Raw genomic sequence first — 19910 nt, 5'->3', positions numbered from 1 at the left:
GATTAATACCAATGTAATGCATTGGGCTACAATGAATAGAGACTAAGGCCCAAATGAGATTTGCGAGGCCCACTGTAGATAGATAACCACTTTACAGGGAACACGCCCCTGGGGCTGTCAAGGCATGTTGTATGTATTTCCGTGTCAGGTGACGTAGTGGGTGTGCGAATTTTTGAGTCGTACACTCGACAACACTAATGACAGATCGCCCATAAAGGCTGTCAGACAATCCTCTGACTCTGAAAACCCACACCTACTGACACGTTGTTCCTTGTCTTTGGTCTGAGAACTAGAACCTCGAAGATGGGAGGCAATTGAGAGACGAGACCCCTCGCCTTAACTGTCTGAGATGGTGAACCTCGTGCTCCAAGACCGAACATCGGGGAGTAACTTACCAAGGCACCCACGACCCACTGTCAAAGACAATTTCTCACCTAGGAAGACCCTTGCTCCGACTATAGGCCTCGGACAGTAACATGCCCTGAGAATATCCACAAACGTCCTAGCCAGCCACTGGGGCTTGCCACGTGTCGAAGGTGAAAAATATGGGCAACATTTTCCCCCCAAGTCTTTACTTGTCCTCAGACAGTAGAGACTTCAAACTGAGGAAGATTTCAAAAAATTCTCAAATAGTAAACGTTTGGATTTCCGCTGATGTCACACTGCAAAGCAGAACCACGTGTCAACGCCCCATTATTGGGCCCATCAGTCCGTGAATTTAATTAAGGGTCACCTCGATATCCCAAACATCTACTATGCGCCAGAGATGTCTTACCCCAAAAAAAACAATGATTGCGATCCATGCCTTTTGAACCTTGACCGTCAGATTACCTTCATGAACCTACTCATCCGAAGGTTGTGGGGAAGTTGCTTCTTTAATATGTTTTTTTGAGTATAAACACCCAGTAAACCTTCAGTCTCATACTACAACCATTCGAAAATCACAAACCCTTCGAGAAAATTTTATTTTTTCTCTCCCATCTGCTTCTCATCTTCAACCCCTTCCTGGGATTGTGGACGACTGGCGTGAATCATCCTACTTTTGGTCAGACGACAAGCTGTGCCTCAAAGTTAGGACTTGCCTCAGCACCTACCTTTGCTTTATCTCAAGTAAGTTCCTTTGACCGACATTCCTTAGTGTGTGCAAGGTGTTTTTTGATATATGTTTAGGAATGGCAGTAGTGTGGATTTTTAGAGTCCGTTCCTCATTTTTATGAGTCGTTTTAGGCATATTTTAACATTAGTCTCATTCGAAATAACCTCCAAGGGTCTTTATGTCAACTTTGCATTTCTGGGCCTGTGACCAAAATCTGGGAATTTTCTAGATTCTGGTAGGTTCGTCCTCTCAAGCTTTTCCTTAGGCGTCGGAGCCATCTTGCATTTCTAAAACTCTCATTTCCTTCCTGAGCAGTTTTCCTAGAGTCACTTGTGTTTTGGCCATCTTTCCTTCAGTCAGAATACTAACTGCTTGGTTTTTTTTCTAAGATGTCTGAGGAACTCCACCAACTACACGAACATGGGTTTTGCCTCTTCGGCCATGAAATCTCTTAAATGGCCCACACACGAAATGCTCCCGAAGGAAATGCAAGGACGGGGGCCCGAGAGCAGAGGGGGAAACAAGTCGTTTGTCCCGACCTCGAGGTGGCAGTGAGGCCTAGAATGTCCAAAGACCCGGGGCTCACTATGGAGGAGGTAAACCAAGCCCCCATTCCACACCTTTTGCAATAATATGAGTGTGAGGCATTCGAGGCAGAGGATTGTCGCACTCTTCTCCGACATCCTGACGCTCTAGAGGCGACCGTGAAGTACTATTTAGTTGTGGACAAATGCCTCATCCGCCTCTTTCGGGAGTCCGAGAGGGCGCATCGCAGTGTCTATGGTCTGGGTGCTTGGAGCCAGGTCCACCTAATGGCAAGGGTTACCCTGCCCCTAAAGCAGTACTTCGTTAACTTCTTGAAGTACGTGGGGATATCCCCTTTACAACTCTCCCTCAACGGCTATAGAGTGCTCACGGGGATGCATATTTTTTTCTGGAAGCAAAAATGGTCGGAGCCTTCACCAACAGAGATCCTTTATTTCTACAGTTTCAAGACCACCCCTCGGAAGAAAGGTTCCAAGCGGGATGGATATTATGCATTGGTGAAGTATCCAGCTTCGTCGCTCGGCTACAAGGCTCCCCAGCATAATGAGAATCATGGTCGGGACTTCAAAGATGCCTTCTACTTCACGAACAGCTTCCCGATCCATAGCAATCCAACCTTAATTCTTGACTTCGCCCGAGTAGGTGAGTATCTTTCCAAGTACGCTTATTCTTTGTCCCACTAGGACCTTTCAGTATTTGACACTTAGTCATTTCCTTTTGAATAGGTCCTTTCCGCCGAACTCCATATGTTCAGTTTTTCGAGGATCACCTCCTGGCCATGAAGGCACTCCTTGAACAGGATTTGTACCTTAGCGTCTTGGTAACAGAGGCTAATCTCATTAGGTCGTGGCTCCTTAGAATTGAGCAACGGATAAGCAACCTGGAGCTGACCAAATAACGCCAATCCAAAAAGTCTCAAGAGTTGGTGTCTCGGCACATCAACTACATAGAAGGACAGACCAAGACAGCGTTTCATAGGAGACTGGTGGAGGAAAGGCTGGTGAACGCGCGGGCCATAGAAGAGGCCCGAGCGGCCCAAGAAGATCAGGAGCTCGAGGAAGAGCTTCAGGTAGGGATGGAAGCTTCCCACCTGGACTCGGGTAATTCACCTCTCGTCCTGACATCTTCTTTCCGAGTAGGTGATAGGATAAGTCCCAAGCACGTGTGGGATTCCCTAACACTCCTCTGTTGTGGTCAAATCTCACAATGGCATTGGACTAGGGAAGAATTCCAAGATTACCTAGATCAAGTAGATGTTTACCATCACAACCCTGGGAGGCAGTCTACCTCCCATGGGTTCGTACCCTTAGACCAAGTGACTTCCTTGACCTCGAGCTGGTTTTGCTAATATGGGACCAATATTAGTTGTGATGCAAGGAATAAGATAGTACACCCATACTATTTGCACCGAGGCTCAACTCACTGTGAGCCTCTAAGTAGCTTATTTTATTGCATTATCCTTGTGTAGAATGTATGCCAACCGTTTACCTTGTTCCTATAGCTCACATGGGATTGGCAGACATTGCTCGGTCAGCCTTAAGGTTAGGAGAGCCCCTAGCTCTTCAGCAGGAGAGGGGTCATCACGTCCTCGGGAGCAATCCGATCCCTCTCCTCTGGCCAAGAGGCGTGGAGCCCCTTGCAGTTGATCTATCTCCGGTGGTGGAGATCCTCTCCTCGCCCGAGTCAAACGAAGCATCACCAGATGTAAGGTCAGAGGTAGTACAAGAGATACGGTAGGAGGGGGTATCAGGACCGGGCCAAGGGTCAGTTCACAACTCAGAGCAAGAGGCGGTGCCACCCGAAGTCCGTCTCCTCGTGTATCCCGATAAGTATGAGGGGGATTTGTTAGAGTAGTACAAGAGGATGCTTCAACTCTTCGAAGCAAGGCTAGAAGAAGGCAACAAAGCCTTGCATGAGACAACTGAGGCTCTTTGGCACCTCAAACCACCCTGATAGAGGCCCATATACCCCCCCCCCGCCCCAATCAGTCAAGCTGAGCTGGATACCTAGTTTTTCACCAAGTTAGGGGACATCGTTGCCCTTCTCGCTGCCGAGATCTTCCTGGGGATCAGCTCCACTATGTGTGAGCTGACCACCTGAACCTTCTCCCAACTTAGTGATAGTAACGAGGAATCTCTCATGGTCTCGTGTCGGTATGATTCTGTCCAGGTAAGCTAATCATTGACGCGCATGAATTCCATTTAGCCAGATGTTTTTGACTTAACACATTTATTTATATTACTCCTTTTCCTTTTCTTTTCATTTTTTTTCTAGTCTACCTTAGCCTGCCAACGACTATGAGACATTATGATGGAGAAGTCATATGAACTTCAAAGATCCCAGGACAAGATTTCCTCCCTCAAGGAGAAAACAAGGGGCTATCAGGAAGAACTTGTCCGAGCCAGAGCGAAAAATGCTCTCGAGAGCTTGAGGAGACCCTCGAGAAAGCCTCTAAGGATATGCAGCAAGCAAAAGGGGAAATGCAGTCAGCCATTGAAGGCATGCAATGATACTAGGAGGAGGCCAAGAAAGCTACGGCTGAGATCGCCCGAGTGTCCATGGAGAATTCTCAGCTTCAGAAGCAGGCTAAAGAGGCTACCGATCGGGCTGAGCTAGCCAAGAGGAAGACCCTCCAAGCCATGGAGTCGAATAGCTCTGCCATGTGCCAAGTGGAGAAGCTCAATCAGGAGACCGAATCTATCGTCGAGGATGCCTTTTATGTGGCCTGGTATCACAATCAGGACATGAACCTGGACTTCATCGGGGAGCCCGAAAAGTATAAGTTTCTTTTCAACAAGCGCCTCCGAGCTTCCCAAGCTGCCGAGGCAACCCAGTGATCCCAGTGGCTGAGGCGATCCCACTTGTCGAGGCAGCCCAAGCGGGCGGTGCCCCGAGTAGCGATCTGGTCATTGAGCTGGTGGCAGAGGTTTCTGAAGATTGAGTATAATTTTTACATTCGGGCCTGCGTGCCATAAACTTATTTGGGTATAGACAAACAATCGCTCGAGCCCTGAGCATATTTGTAATTATTTACCCATTTAAGAATTATGTAACTAGCACTGCTTTTTATCTTGTTTGATTCTATGAATTCACCGTAACTTAAATTACCACAAGAATAAGCCCTCAAACTATTTTTAAACTCTCAGAACTATAAATTCAACATATCATGAATGCCACGTGAACAAGAACTCATACATTTTAAACACTTGGTTCTATAAATTCAACATAACATGAATGCCACGAAAACAAGAACTCATAGTCCTTTTAAACACTCTATTCTATAAATCCAAGGTAACATGAATGCCACGAGAAGAACTCAAAGTGTGTTTAAATACCTGGTTTCCTAGTTTAGTCTCTTGTAGGCCCATAGTCCTAGAAGTAGCTTTGACGCGAAGATTCAGCCTTTCAGGGGTCCTGGCATGTGAAAACACCTGCCCCCGAGTATGCACTACTTGAGAGGTCAGGCGCTTCAGCATTGCTTTCCGAGTTCATACCTACCTTCTAGGTTGTCTTCTCGGGAGGTGATCCTAACGAGACGCCCAGACATAGGCCGCCTGGGTATCCGTTTGTATCGCACATATTAGGATTTGGTTATTACTCTCCGAGCACGCACTATCCTTGGGAGGTAACCTAAATTCTTATCTGTTATAATGTCTTTCCTAAATATGGGATATAGTGATACTAAGGACGCTTTGCTCGTTAATTAGCCAAGCTTCCCATATCACAGATTTCCAAGGCCAAGTATGATTACTTGGCCTTCCGTTTGCATCTCGAGGCCAAGAGACTTTGTCAGAGCTCCTTGGGCTCGGTGTCTGCGGGAGATGACAATAGCCTATTGTCGCACTACTTGGGTTATCTAGCTCTTAGGTACTAAGCTTAGTTCTGCCTGGAACAAGCTACCTTCTAGGCTAGACTTTGTTAACATCCTAAGACTTTCTATTCTCAGGATGGTGATGCTAGGCTTACTCCTCTTGGCTATTTACAAGTTTAGTTTCCTAGGTCGTTCCTTGCGAGGTGCGGTGTTGCCCTAACTCCATGCCCCCCAAGTGATTGGAGACTAGTCTGCGGTCACTTGTCCAGCCGAGTGGGTGCTCTTTCACAACATTAATAGAATATAACACAAACTAAAGAACATAAGAAAAAAAAAAAAATTTCTTACTGTGTTTTATATACATAGTTTCCATTATTGCCCGAAGGCTACAAGGGATATTAGAGAAATAAACAATGTTTATTGTAGATGCTACTAGTAGTGCCGACGTAGATGCTCGGCATTCTAGTCATGAGGAATCAGCTCCCCATTAAGTCGAGTCAATTTATATGTTCCCAGACATACAATGCTCTCGACTTGGTATGGGCCTTCCAAGTTGGGTCCCAACAATCCTACACCTGGATCTCGGGTGGCTAAGAAGACTCTTCGCAACGCCACGTCTTCGACCCCAAATTTTCTATCTTTCACTTTGGAGTTGAAATATCTGGCCACCTTCTGCTGGTAGGATGCTACTTGTAGCTGAGAAGCTTCATATAACTCCACAGTGAGGTCCATGGACTCCTGAAGTAAGGCATGGTTCTTGGTCAGATATACGTATCCCGTCGGTGTGTGGAGATTGCTACTTCAACCGGGAGCATAGCCTCATACCCGTAGGCCATCAAAAAGGGAGAATGGTCGGTTGTTGTCTGGGCAGTGGTGCGATACCTTCACAATGCCCAAGGTAGCTCCTCGGGCCAAGGTCCTTTTTCCTGCTCCAGCCTTTCTTCAGAGTGGACTTGAGTGTCTTGTTCACTACTTCCACTAGGTCGTTGGCGTGCGGATGGTATACAAAAGAGAAGCTCTTGATGACACCATGCCATTGATAGAAGTCTGTGATCACTTCACTGTCGAACTGCAATCCATTGTCAGAGACTATCTTCCTCGAAAGCCCATACTGGCAAACAATATTTTTTATGATAAAGTCCAAAACCTTTTTGGAGGTAATTGTGGTGAGCGGCTCAGCCTCAACACACCTCATAAAGTAGTATATAGCCACTATGGTGTATTTCAACCCTCCTTTTCTTGTAGGTAGGGACCCGATAAGGTCGATGCCCCAGACAACAAAAGGCCATGGGTTGGTCATTTGAGTAAGCTCATTTGGAGGGGCTCTGGGGATGTTGGTGAAGCGTTGGAATTTGTTGCATATATTGACGTAATCCATCGCGTCTCCATTAATGGTGGGCCAGAAATACCCTTGCCTTAAGATTTTCTTGGAAAGGTTTTGCCCCCTGGCGTGATCACCGCAGAAACCTTCATGTACCTCTCACAGTATTAAATTGGATTTTTGCTCAGACACGCATCGTAGCAAGGGCAAAGAATATCCTCACCTGTAAACCCTATTATCCATAATTATGTACCTCAGCAGTTGGTACAACAACTTCCGACTTGCCTTCTTATCTTGGGGAAAATCCCCAGAGATGAGGTATTTAACTATTGGCTCCATCCACCCATCTCGGGGTTGTACTGTTTCCACCTCGTCTGGAGCCAAGATACTTTGAGACTCCAAGTAGTGAATGGGGACCACACTGATTAATTCAGCATCTTTGGTCGTAGCCAGCTTTACCAGCACACCCGCATTAGAATTTTGCTCCCACCACTCTTGCCGAATAGTGAAACTTCGGAAGTTGTGCAGCATTTCTTGAGCCTTTCCCAAGTATGTTTCCATCTTTGTTCCCCGGGCTTGGTATTCTCTGAGAATTTGGTTCACCATGACTTGGGAATCGCTAAAGATCTCAAGTCCTTTGGCCTTGAGCTCCAGTGCCACACGAAGCCCGGTGATTAAGGCTTCGTACTCCGCTTCGTTATTAAAGGTGCTAAACCTAAAGTGGAGATCATTGTGCACCCTATGCCCCTCTGGGGAAACCAAAATAAGTCCCACCCCGACACCATTCTTGTTTGAAGACCCATCCACAAACAACTTCCATGTTTGTCCGACTGTTGGGGTGTACTCAGTTATCTCCTGATTCTCGGTACACTTGATGAAGAACTCGGTGAGTGCTTGACCTTTTATGGCAGTCGTCAGGTGGCAGGTGATGTCGAACTAACTTAACTCCACCGAACACTTCAAGAGCCTTCCCGACGACTCAGGCTTCTGAAGGACTTGCTTGAGTGGGTGGTTCATGAGAACTTTAATTGGATGCGCCTGGAAGTAGGGTCTTAGCTTCCGATAGGCAACCATCAAGTAGAAGGTTAACTACTCCATCAGCGGGTACCTAGATTCTGCCTCAAGCAGTCTCTTAGGGGTGTAATAGATGGGGTGCTGAATGCGACTTTCCTCCCATACCAACGTGACATTGATGGCGTCTTCCGAAATAGCCATGTAATGTAGGAGGGTTTCTTCGTCTACTGGCTTGGACAGGATCAGAGGGGTTTCCATGTGCGTCTTGAGCTATTGGAACGCATGTTCGTACTTTTCTGTCCAATCAAATCTCTAACTCCCTCGGAGAACATTGAAGAAGGGGATGCACTTATCTGCTGCCTTGGAGACAAAATGGCTCAAAGCTGTGATCCTTTCTGTCAGGCTTTGAACATCTTTAGGCTTCCGGGGAGAAGGCAATTAGATTAGAGCATTGATTTTTTTGGGGTTCGCCTTAATCCCCCAAGCACTTACGGTGAAGCCTAGGAACTTGCTGGACGCTACCCCAAATGTTCACTTTTGGGGGTTGAGCTTCAGTCCGAACCAACAGAGCACTGTGAAGACCTCAGCCAGGTCGCCTACATGATCTAGGGTGATCCGGGACTTAACAAACATATCGTCCACATAGAACTCCATGTTCTGCCCCAACTAGTTTTTGAACATTTTGTTTACCAGCCTTTGGTATGTGGCGCCGGCGTTCTTCAACCCGAAAGGCATCGCGATGTAACAGTAGACACCCTTGTCTGTTCGAAAGCTAGTGTGCTCCTGATTAGCAACATGCATGGATATTTGGTTATATCCTGGGTATGCGTCCATAAACGACAGCAACTCGTAACCGGAGGTGGAATCGACCACTTTGTCTAACTTGGGGAGAGGAAAATAGTCCTTCAGAGAGGCCTTGTTAAGGTCTGAAAAATTGATGCATGTCCTCCAAGTGTCATTCGTCTTTGGCATAAGGATAGGATTGGACCACCACCTTGTATATTGGGCTTCTTGGATAAACCCATTGGAGAGGAGCTTGTTCACCTCGGCCTTGAGGGTCTCTTTTTGAGTTTGGTCTAACGTCTGTTGCTTCTGCTGAATGGGAGCAAAGCTAGAGTCGACATTGAAGGCATGGCATATGATATTCGGATCAATGTCAGTCATGTTGGAATGTGACCATGCGAACACGTCTTGGTTTTCTCAGAGGAACACCACTAACGCTTCGCAGACATCCAATTTTAAGCCTCCCCGGACTTTTACTTTCGTGTCAGGGGTGGAGGTATCTAGTACCTCCTCTACCTCCTCTATTTGTTCAATGGACCTCTCCACTTGAACCCTTGGGTCTAACTCATTAGGCCTCGAGTCCTACATAGCTTGCACCTCTGGGATCTCGAAGTTCTTGGAGCCTTCCCCTTTACCATCATCACGGGAGCCTTGAGAGACACATTGTAGCACTGTCTCGCCTCTTTTTGGTCACTGTAGACTGTGCCGATACCTGCATCCATGGGGAATTTCATGCACAAATGATGGATGGAGGTGACTGCCCCAAACTCCACCAGTGCTGGCCGTCCCAAAATGGCGTTGTACGCAGAAGGAGAATCCACCACTACATAGGTGCAATATTTGAAGGCTTGGCGAGGTACCTCTCTAAGCGTCATGGGGAGCTTTATTTGCCACATCGGGATGAGGGCTTCTCCTGAGAACCCATAGAGTGTCGAGGCGCACGGGGAAAAAGTCTATTGTAGTCAACCCTTTCTTCTCAAAGGCTGACTTAAACATGATATTCACCGAACTCTCTTTGTCTACAAGAATCTACGCCACCATTTTGTTGGAGATTTGACTCTCAATCACCAACGGATCGTGATGTGAGAAATGCACTCTCTGAGCATTGCCTTCGAAAAATGTTATGACTTGGTCAGTCATTCGCGGCATTTGGGTAGGTAGTTGGGTCAAAGTCGTTACTTCATCATCGTGGTTCAAAGCTCGCGCATGTCTGTTCTGTGAGCGTCGTGAGGTGCCCCCCAACTGAGGTCCTCCTAAGATGGTTCCTACCCATCCATTCACTGGAGGAGGTCCCTGGGCCACTAGATGTTGGGGAACTATGGGAGCCACTGCCAAGACCAGTGGTGCGGTAGGCGGGACCACCGGCGCGGCAACAAGAGGCTGTGCTTGAAGTGCTCCACCCTTAGCATACTGATGGAGGTGTTCCAACTTGATGAGATTCTCAATCTCATCCTTGTGCTAATGACACTCGTTAGTGTGATGCCCTATGTGGTCGTGGAAACGACAAAATTTACCAAGGTTCTGCCTATCCCTATCTTTTCGAATGGGTTGTGGCTTCCTATAGTGCACGTGTTGTGTTGTGGCCACGAAGATGTTTTTTCGGGTGCCCACCAAGTCAATATACTCTGAATACTATGAGACATACATCTCACCTGATGTGACTCCCTTCTTAGGCTGTGTGGTTCTGCTTTGCCTGGGTTTGTGACCCTTACCCTTCCCTTCGTGCCTTGTACCATTGGGAGCTCGACTGGATTCAGCTGGCTGAGATGGGGCGATGACTCCAACAATGAATGCAGGCTGAAAAGCCCTATATCCAGTGGACACTGTCTCGAACCCTGCCAGAGCCATACCAAATCCAGTAGCAGACATGGCGCTATAACTGGAAAGGGAGGCGCTCTGGCTAGGTTGGGCTCCTAATGAGCCCTTCTGGATGTGAACATAGGGGGAGTATTGGATCCCTGAGTCCATGGGGCCAGGTGTGACCGAGGCAGGAAATAGGGTGGACACTCCGAATGCCCCGATCTAGGCGTCCTCCCAACTGATGTATTCTTGTGCTTGGCGAATGAAGTCGTCGAGATGCCGACATCCCCTTCGTTGGAGATCATCCCACAGTGGGAATCCTACGCGTATGCCGACCTGCAACTCCATAAGTTGTTGGCCATCATCGACCCTCTTGGTTCTCAATGTTTCCTCTTTGAAGCGTTTGATGTAGGCCTTGAGGGTCTCGAACGGTCCTTTCTTAATGTTGCCCAAGGCGTTGACCTCAAAGCTTACCTTCTGAACCCCTATGAACTGTCTTCGGAAGGCGGATAATAATTGTTGCCACATCTGAATGGACCCTGGTCGGAGCTTCTTAAACCTTTCACTTGCTGGTCTTGTCAGGGTGAGCCGGAACACGTGACATTTAGCATCATCAGTTACACGATGCACCGACATTAAAGTTTTGAGCTTGGACAGATGGTCTATGGGATCCCAACCACCATCATAAGCTGGTATGGAAGGCATTTTCAATCCTAGAGGTACCGGGGCCTCATCAAGGTGAGGAACACATGGCTATACCTCTTCATCTTCTTATTTAGACTCGTGGCCTTGTCGCCTTGCCATTCTGTTCATTATTCACTTTAGACTTTCTAATTATGCTCGGAGAGGGTCGCGATCCCGGTTGATACACTGGGCTGGGCAATCTCTTCTGCGAGCATTGAGATTATCTAAAAGATCTGACGGGCCTCTACCAGCAGGCTCGCGTACTCTGGCCTTATTACACCATCGAGCATTGAGGATGTCTCGCAGGTCGGCTTGTCCTCAGAACACACCGTTATCTCCTGGGCGAGCCACCTCAGTCTCTCCACCTTAGTCGCTGAGGTTCCAACTCTTGTTGGGTGCCCGGCGAGCACCCTAGCTAGCGGGTCTCGCACCTCTGCAGCTGGGTGCTCAAGAGGCACATCAGCTGTGTTGACAGGTGGCACTCCAACGGGGTGCGTAGGTGGCACACCTGTTGGGTGCCCAGCTGGCACGTTGCCATTGGGGTCCACTCGCAACCCCTGTGCTGAAAGAGTGGCATTCATGGCAAGTACCATCTCTTTAAGGGTAGCGATGTTACCTTCTTGAGCATCAAGTTTTCGCTATTGGGTATCCCCCTGCTCAGGAAGCATGACCACCTCCAGCGTCTCATAATACCCCTAGTCGGCACAATTATATCTTCGCCATCGTACACGGCAAACTCGTCATAGTCCTCCATCATCTCAGGTTTGTCCTGAGGTGGTTGCCTACTGTGTTCTCCTTCTTCAACTCCGGTAGGAGGGTGCACCTCATTTGTAACGTTTCATCGTATAGTCAACATGATCTTGAATGTTTCAAATGCTTTCTTCAAGCTCTCAATGAAAGCACCAAAATATTGACTGACTTTTTCGCCATCAACCTTAATAAGAGAGATTAAAGAAATAACTGCAAGAACGCAAGGATTTTTACGTTGTTCAGGTTACGAAAGAACCCTAGTCCACGAGTCTCAGGTTTTATGAGGATTGCAAGCTTGTGAGTGCAAGCTTCAATGATGTATTCTCAGGTAGCATTTAGATTGCTCTGAGTACAAGTAGTTTTCTTTCTATCAAAAACCGAATCGTTTACAATGAGACTCCCAGCCCTATTTATAGAGGTTGGGGTCATTAATACTAATCAAAAGTAATGAATACACATTCCTCCAATCATTGGGGGATTAATACCAATTTAATGCATTGGGCTACATTGAATAGAGACTAAGGGATAAACAATATTTGCAAGGCCCACTGGAGAAAGACAACCACTTTAGGGGGAACATGTCCCTTGGACTGTCAGGGCATGATATACATATTTTTGTGTCAGGTGGCGTACTGAGTGTGTGAATTGTCGAGTTGTACACTCGACAACACTGTTGACAGATTTCCCATAAAGGTTGTTAAACGATCCTCTGACTCTGAAAACATATACCTACTAACACGTTGCTCCTTGTCTTAGGTCCAAGAACTAGAACCTCAGACGTGACAAGCTATTGAGAGATGTGAATACGGGAAATTGTCCCTTTTAGCACCCCACACCAAGTCGAAAGGATATACCTCAATATAAGAAAGTCTCTTATGCAATACCCAAAGAATGATCTCCCAAGACGTCAAGGTTTCTCGGGAATAAGGAGTGACTCGTCCATTTACCGAGGCACAAGGGCCTCGCATAGTGAGGCCTACTTCGACCGCCCACGCGCAAGGCCAAATACTGCCTACCTCGCATAGGCACCAAGGCCTCGCATAGCGAGGCTTACCTCGCTCATTCAGCATGTCTCGCCCGTGTCGCCTAGATGTAATGATGCCGCCCACGCGCAAGGCCAGATGCTGCCTGCCTCGACCGCCCAACCGATCTGCCGAGGCACTAGGGCCTTGCATAGTAAGGCTCACCACACCATGGGGACATAACCCTCATTATGTAAGGCACCTTTCCTTGTACTCAAGGGCCTCTGCGAAACCGCACTCCTCGCCAGCCCAAAGATACGCAAAAGGCGTATTGCCTCCTCATACATGACTCATGCCTCACTAAAGAGATCATACTTATCCCTTAGAGCACTGGCCACCAGCGGGGCACCTCTTCATTGAGTCTTTTAATAAAATATTTCCCATACATAATGAAATATAAGTAAGCTTGGACAAAATATGTGTCTCAGATGTGTAAGAAGAACCATCAGGTATGGGGCACACGTAACGGTACAGGGTGTATCACCCTAAGGACTACGAAGGCATGAATCTGACATCTATATCTGACAAGTTGTGGAGGTTCGAATTCGTACGAGACGTGGGGGCATGACATGTATTCCACTAACTGTGTACCAATATCGACACCATAACCCTCTACTCCACCAAGACCCGTGCCACTATCCTGATGGTGTACACGTGTACAAATTTGTCCCCAGGGACCACTAGGTATCAAGGGCCATCAGAGAAAAGTTATAAATAGACCTTCACCCCTCAAGTTAAGGGGTTGGAAAATTCTTATAATGCCAGGCTATTCAAAGAGCAATATACATGTTTTCTTCCATTACTCTTCTGTAATTTTTCTCTAAGTTTCCATAAATTTGCCTAAGTTAACAAGTTCCTGGTTAAGTCTTTGAATTTTCTGACCTTAATTCGTTGACGAGTTCTCATCGTCAAAAATTTGGCGCCGTCTGTGGGAAGAACAAGTATCAAGACAACGTTCTTTCATCACTTCCAGCAAGGAAAAATGCCAAGGCGTTCGAAGCGCCTACGTCAACTACAAGATGTTGAGGTTCGCCTAGACGGAGAACAGCTGAGGGCCTCCTGAAAAGACCCTCCACTGCCTAAGCATGGAGATATATCGAAGGAACATTCTGCCAAAGAGAAGAGAAGCAAACATCATCCCCATCTGTCCAACCTGGCATAGATTATTTAAAGCCACCAGAGGACCCACATCCTCAGCCACCGGTGGCACCATGCTCTGGCCATCGAGACCCGGACCCCTCGGCGTACAGGCCAAGCAAGAGTCCTCGAGTGCACTTGGTGGCTTCTAGCTCAAGGACTCGCTTCTATGAGGAAGATATTTGTGAGTTACACAAAAAGAATTGAAAGTTGGAAACCACACTAGAAAACATGCATAAGGCTTTAAACGGCCTTCTGCAAGGAATGTCGAGCATACCCCTTCCAAAGCATAAGGAGAAAGAGCGTGAAAGAGGGGAAACCACTGTCCCCATAGATGATGGGAGAACCAAACTTTCCACTAGCAACAATCCCCCAAAAAAGTACCATGAGGGACCTAGGCTGGCAAAATACCCCCAGGAGCAAAGGCGGAGGGACGACGCTGGTCGTAAGAACAACATCAAAGTCACCTTTAAGGAGGCCCCCCCTGACATAAGAGAAATGTTAAATGGGAGGAGGTCAAAAGTAAGGACGACACCTCCTATGGCCCCTCCGAAGGGTAGAGAGAAGAGAAAGTCCAACCCTACCAAGATGAGGGACTCCTCGAATAGGAGGCGATAGGAGCTAGACACCGAGATGAGGAGCCTTTGGAGCAAGATCGTCATGGAATCTTGGGGGTACATTACCAATGAAAATTTCGACTATGAGTCACCCTTAACATGAGAAATCCAGTTTGAACAACTATGACTAACTTTAAAGAACCTCATATGACCCCCTATGAGGGCACCTTGGACCCCAAGTACCACTTGGATGCCTTCAACAATTTAATGAAGCTGAGAGGGATCAATAGCAGAGCAAGGTGTCATTGTTTCGCTGTCACGCTAAAGGGCCTGCATACAAGTGGTTCAAGAGGTTGAGGCCAGGGAAAATTAAGTCATGGCAATAGTTTTCGACGAGTTTCTCCAACAACACCATGCCGTACGCGATTACACCATGTCAGGCACTAGCCTCACTAACATAAAGCAAGGTGAAGGAGAAAGCTTGAAGAGCTACATCCATAGGTTCAACATGGAGGTGGCTAAAGTGGGAAGCCTGGCCAGGGGAGAACTCAAGATGGCAATCACAGCTGGAGTGTGCCCAGGCAGTAAGATCTGGGATAATATGCTCAAAAGGGAGGTCACTGACTTAGACGACTTCTACAAATGAGCACAAAAGTACAATCATGTCGAGGATGGCCATGAGAACCTAAAGGCAGGGAAAAGTGAATCCAACATCAAACCCTTTGCCCATGAAGGTTCAAATGGTGCAAAAAAGAAGAGGATATACGAGGGGCCGAGAGATGATGACCATGAAGGCCCAAACGCGAAGGCAACCCTAGGTAGACATCTTACACCTTCTATAAAATCCTGACAGATGCCAAAGAACATATCTACCTCACGAATGAAGGCCAAGTTCCCTATAAGAGGCCCTCGCCGATGAAAACAGATTGATCCAAAAGGGACCCTATCAAATACTGTCAGTACCACAAGGACATTGGCCATACCACATCAGAGTGTACCAATTTGAAAGTAGAAATTAAGGAGCTCATATGCAAGGGGCACCTGGGAGATATAACAGAATGGAAAAAAAAAGACCAGAGGACGCGTCGGTGTCACCTCGAACCCGAGAAAGAGCCCTAGAAGTACAAGGAGAAGTGAGGATGATCTTTAGAGGCCCGGGATTGGGAGGAGAGTCCAGGAAGGGGCGAGACAGGTATGCTAGAGAAGCCAGACGAAGTCTACCACCGTGTGTCATGAGCCTGGAGCAACGACCCTCGAAGAGTTTTAAGGGAGAAAATGAATCAATCACTTTCACGGAGGAAGATCCACAAGGGGTACATTTCCCCCACAATGATCCTTTGGTGTTGACTGTTCAACTGGCCAATATGAGGGTACATCGGGTCCTCATAGACAATAGAAGTTCCGTGGACATCTTGTACCGCCCCGCCTTGGAAAAGATGGGATTGGGCGTCAGACACTTGAAACCTTGCCATTCCTCCTTATACGGATTCACAGGGGACTCGATACAACCATTAGGAGTGATCGAATTGGCCCTCACCATGGGAGAACAGCCCAGGCAAACGACTACCATAGAAAACATCGTCGTAGTAGATTGTGCTTCGGCTTTCAACACAGTATTGGGGAGACCATCCCTGAGAGAATTGAAAGCAATAACTTCAGTATATCACCTAGTTGTCAAATTTCCAGCTCTTGGGGGAATTGCGAGTATAAAAGGGGAACAAAAATAAACGAGGGAGTGTTATAACACCTCCCTCCGAACATCTGTAAAGCCCCAAAAATTGATGCAAATTGTAATGCATGGAGGCACAAACCCGCAGGAACTAGACCCCTGAGTCACAGAGGAGCTAGGGGTCAAACCTGTGGAGGAGTTAGAAGAAATCATCGTAATGGATGAACCATTACAAAAGTTGAAGGTGGGAAAAAACCTACAAGATAGCACAAAGGAGAAATTGGTGAGGTTCCTGAAGGATAATCTCGATGTATTCGCTTGGAGTCACGAAGACATGGTGGGGATAGATCCTTCCATCATATGCCACCACTTAAATATTAACCCCGAGGCAAGGCCAGTTAGGAAAAAGAGACAAACGCTCAACCCAGAAAGGTATGTGCTTCCTTGAAGGAGGAGGTCGAAAAATTGAAGGCAAACGAGTTCATTCACGAAGCATTCTACCCTGTGTGGGTCTCGAACCCCATACTAGTCCCAAAACTGAATGGAAAATGGAGGACCTATGTGGACTTCTCTAAGCTCAAAAGGGCTTTCCCTAAGGATAGCTTCCTGCTTCCAAGAATAGATCAATTGGTGGATGCGACAGCCAGACATGAGTTACTAAGCTTTATGGATGCTTACTCTGGGTACAACTAGATACCCATGAACCCCACTGATGAAGAGCACACTTCGTTCATAACATATGAAGGACTCTACTGCTACAAAGTGATGCCTTTTGGATTACAAAACGCAGGTGCCACCTACCAAAGATTGGTGAACAAGATGTTCGCTAATCAAATAGGAAGGAACACGGAGGTGTATGTTGACAATATGTTGGTGAAGACCAAAAATGTCGAAGAACTCAACGGGGATCTGAGTGAGATATTCGACACACTCTGAAGATACCGGATGGAGCTGAATCCACTCAAGTGCACTTTCAGAGTCTCTTCGGGGAAGTTTTGTGGTTTCATGGTCAACTCCAAAGGCATTGAAGCTAACCTAGCAAAATAAAGGCACTAATAGAAATGAATCCACCCAAGAGCAAGAAAGAGGTACAATGTCTAACAGGCAGGGTGGCAGCACTCAACATATTTATTTCGAGGTCCACGGACAAGTGCCTCCCCTTCTTCAACGTCCTAAAAGGGAGCAAAAAGTTTGCTTAGGATGGAGTTTGCGAGGAAGCCTTTTCCAAGCTAAAGGAGCACCTAGGGAAGCCACCCTTGTTGGCTAAACCCGAAAAGGGCAAAAGGCTATACTTACACTTTGCAGTATCTGAGAATGCCATAAGCGGTGCCCTGCTTAAAGGAGAAAAGAAGCACCAACAACCCGTGTACTACGTCAGTAAATGGTCGGTAGACGCTGAGACCCGATACCCAGAGATAGAGAAGTTAGCATATGCCTTAGTTGTGGCCTCAAGAAAGTTAAGACCCTACTTCCACGCCCATACGATTGAGGTACTCACTGATAGCCCCTTGATACAGGTTTTGCACAAACCTAAAACCTCGTGAAGACTGATGAAATGGTCGATTTAGTTAAGTCAATTTGACATCACATATACCCTAAATACCTCCATCAACGGACAAGTGCTCGTTGACTTCATAGTTGAGTTCACCTATCAGCCATATGAAGAAGGATATATAAGAGGGAGAAAATCGATTGGTGAGGAAAAGGAAAGAAAGTTTGAGGAATGGAGCATCCACGTGGATGGGGCATCCAACGAAGGGGGAGCTGGAGCAGGTATCATGATGATTGGCTCTGTAGGACACAAGATGTATTGCGCGATAAGGTTTGGATTTGAAGCCTCGAACAATGAGGCAGAGTATGAAGCTCTTCTAGCCGAAGTGCGGTTGGCCCAGGGGCTAAAGGTAACACATTTACACAATTTTAGTGACTCACAGTTGGTGGTATTCTAGGTGAAGGGCGAGTATTAGGCGAGGGGTCCTAAGATGGTCGCATACCGAACTAGGGTAAAAGGCTATCTAGAGCGATTGGAGGGGTATAGCATAGAGAAAATCCCAAGAGAGAGGAATACCCACGCCGATGCCCTCGCAAAGCTAGCATCCACAAAGGATGGAGACATACTCGAGTCTGTACCTATGGAGTACTTATCCAGGCGAAGCATCACTGAAGTAGAGGTTCACATGATCAACACCCCAAAAGAATCATGGGTTGACCCAATTATGAAATACCTGAGGGATGGAGCTCTACGGCCAGACAAGAGAGAGGCTCAGAGGCTGGTATATAAAGCTGCCCAGTACACCTTAGTAAACGGAGTCTTGTACAAGAAAGGAATTTCTGTGCCGCTCTTGTGATGTGTTGGTGAAGAGGAAGCAATGAAAGTTCTGTATGAAATACACGAGGGCGAATTCGACAACCATACGAGTGGGCCATATACGACCAAGAAAGCCATGAGGCAAGGCTACTTGCCCTCTATGGAGAAGGATGCAAGGGAATTCGCGAGAAAGTGTGACAAATATCATAGACACGTAAACTACTCCTGAAAGCCCCAAAATGAGCTAACCAGCCCTTGGTATTTTTCTATTTGGGGAATAGACTTGATCAACGCTCTTCCCGTAGGCAGAGGAGGAGCCAAGTACGGTGTCGTAGAAGTAGATTACTTCACCAAGTGGGTTGAAGTAGAACCTCAAATGAAAAAAACAGCCAAGCAGATCACCACCTTTGTCAACAAATCCATTGTCTGCAAGTATGGAGTGCCCTACAAAATCATCTCTGAAAAGGGCACCTAGTTTGAGGGGGAAACGTCGAGGAGTACTGTAAGGAGAAGCTTCTCAGTTGTTGTGCATCCGCAGGGCAATGGGCAAGTGGAGGCCATTAACAAAGTCCTCAAGAAGAACCTAAAAATGAAGCTAGATAAACTAAAGGGAACATGGGTCGAGGAGCTACCCAATATACTTTGGGCCTATTGGACCACGCCACGCTTAACCACTAAGGAAACACCTTTTTCCTTAGCATATGGATGCGAGGCTGTCCTTCCAATTGAGATGAAGGTTAACTCCTTCAGGATACATGCATATGAGGACCAAGACAACCATGCGACAATGGCTGAAAACTTAGATATGTTAGAAGAAAGAAGGGAAAGGGTACAACTAAGAGTGGTGATATACCAGCAACGAGTAGCGAGGTACTAAAACTCCAGGTTACGAGAAAGAATGTTCAGGGTAGGAGACTTTGTGCTGAGAAAAGTACTCCCCAACATGCGAGACCCAGGGGCAGGAGTGCTAGGGGAAAGCTGGTAAGGACCCTACCAAGTCGCCCAGTGCGTACTGCCGAACACTTATAAACTAGCACGCATGGATGACATCGTAATACCCCGAGCGTGGAACGCGGAATACCTCAAGAAATACTACCAGTAAGACTTCACATCCAATGCAAAGAATATCTGTATATAGTTTATTGTATGTTATGTTAACTTCAGCAGATAAGAATGAAAGAGGTTACCTAGATAACCTCACAAGTAGATGTAATCGTTTCATATCTGTCTTTGTAATCTTCCTACTATGAATGAAATTATTCCCTTCTTCGCATGCTACATTTATTCTCTATGCAAACATCCACCAAAGTGCTTCATGGAATAAATTCCACCAAGCACTTGGGGGGTAGGACAACAGGCACGCATATATGCAAAAAAGAATAAACTCGACAAGATGTCTCTTATATTCAAAA

This window comes from Humulus lupulus, chromosome X (genome assembly GCF_963169125.1).
Source record: "Humulus lupulus chromosome X, drHumLupu1.1, whole genome shotgun sequence".
Lineage (NCBI taxonomy): Eukaryota > Viridiplantae > Streptophyta > Magnoliopsida > Rosales > Cannabaceae > Humulus > Humulus lupulus.
Note: the sequence above shows the minus strand (reverse complement) of the source record.